Source organism: Frankliniella occidentalis, unplaced genomic scaffold (genome assembly GCF_000697945.3).
Source record: "Frankliniella occidentalis isolate FOCC.00 unplaced genomic scaffold, Focc_3.1 Scaffold107, whole genome shotgun sequence".
In the NCBI taxonomy this organism is placed as follows: domain Eukaryota; kingdom Metazoa; phylum Arthropoda; class Insecta; order Thysanoptera; family Thripidae; genus Frankliniella; species Frankliniella occidentalis.
Genome location: NW_026267236.1, coordinates 561,011 through 562,616, shown reverse-complemented (window position 1 = coordinate 562,616; position 1,606 = coordinate 561,011).

Sequence of the window (1,606 nt, the reverse complement as noted above, 5' to 3'; positions counted from 1 at the left end):
GTTGGCAGGCCTGCTAGGCCGGCGGACCGCCATGCAGATGTATTCTCTCGCATCGCATCGAGCCCAATGTGGGTCAGGCCACCGCCGCCGCCACCGCCGCCGCCGCCGCCACCGCGTCCTTCTTGGCGGTGGCAAAACATCCCAAACGAAAATGACTTTATTTCCCCCTGCCCCGCTGCCGCCGCCGCCGCTCCGCTGCGTCGAACGGCGTGCGGATCATTATTACTTTTTTGTGACAGTCGTCGTCAGTCGCTGCGACAAACAAGAACAACAACGACGACGACAACAACGACTTGGAGTGAAAGTGGTATGTGTGGCGGGGCGACGCCGGGGCGTGGGCGGGGGCCCCAAACACGCACCGCGCACCGGGCGTCTCCATCACGACCCTTATGAGAAACGTGCGGCGGCGGCGGCGGGTCCCCGCGGCGGCCCGGCCAGGCTCCCTTTATTTATTTCCCTTCGGAGCCGCCTTTATTTTGAGGGCGGTGACGTCAGAATCACCTGCGGGGAGGGAGAAGGTGGGATGGAGGGCAGCATGAGTGCAAAAGAGACCGCGAGCGCACCACTCTCGGCCGCCAGGGCTCTCGGTTTCTCTCTCTCAGCGGGTCGGGTCCTTCGCCTAGAGCGCCGCCGCCGCCGGGCGCCACGACCACGCCGGGTGGCGGGCCGGGCCGCCGCCCACCACACCACCACCACCCCGCAGCCTCAGCAGCAGCGGTCGCACCGGCTGTCGGCCGGCCGGCCTGTCGAGAGCTCTGGACCGTGGAGGAGAGAGAGAGAGAACCCGCGGCGGCTCTACTTTCATGCGGCGTAACGAATCGACGCATCTCAAATCCAAAAATTTCCTCGTTCCTCTCTGGATTTCATTCCCTATTATTATCATCATCTTTGTTTGCGCTAGAGGCTACATAGTCCGGCTCCGCTACAACACATCCCGCCGACACCACCGCGTGTTGCGCACACGACGCCTTCACACGCCGCGCATGCGTACCGGAAGTGACGTGGTCATCGTCCTCCTCAAAACATTCTGCTGCAACTTATACACGCCGGGCGAGCGAGTGTGGGCGCCGTGGGCGCGCGGTGGCGGAGCAGGGGTTGCGGCAACGAGGAAACGTTATCCAGCGATGAGCGGGGGCCAGGGCGAGGCGAGGCGGGGCGGTGGAGGGCAGCCGGGGCAGGCTGTGGCCCGGCTCAAGCCTTTCTCCCCGCGGTGCAGGCGGAAAAGTCTGCGCCAGCTCGCGGCGACTGCGGCCGCGGGCGGCGCGGCGAGCTGCTCCGCGGGGAGCGCGCCAATTAGAGCGCCCCCGCCCCCGGCGCTCACCAGCCCCCGCCCCCGCCCCCGCCCCTGGCGCTCACCACACCAAGACCCTCCCCGCCGGTGTCGGGAGGACAAAGGGCACACACTCACATCCTGATGGGAATGCAGCAGGGTCCGCGACGGGTGGGTGAGCCGCCAATATGCCCTCTCCACCCAATCACTTTCGCTGTGCTTTTACGGTCGCCGCCGACGGAGGATATCAAGTTTGTAATGCGTCCACTTTCTTGCCCGCAGATGTGACCACAACGCCGGGGCCCCCGGGCAGCGGCAGCACCAGCAGCAGCAGCA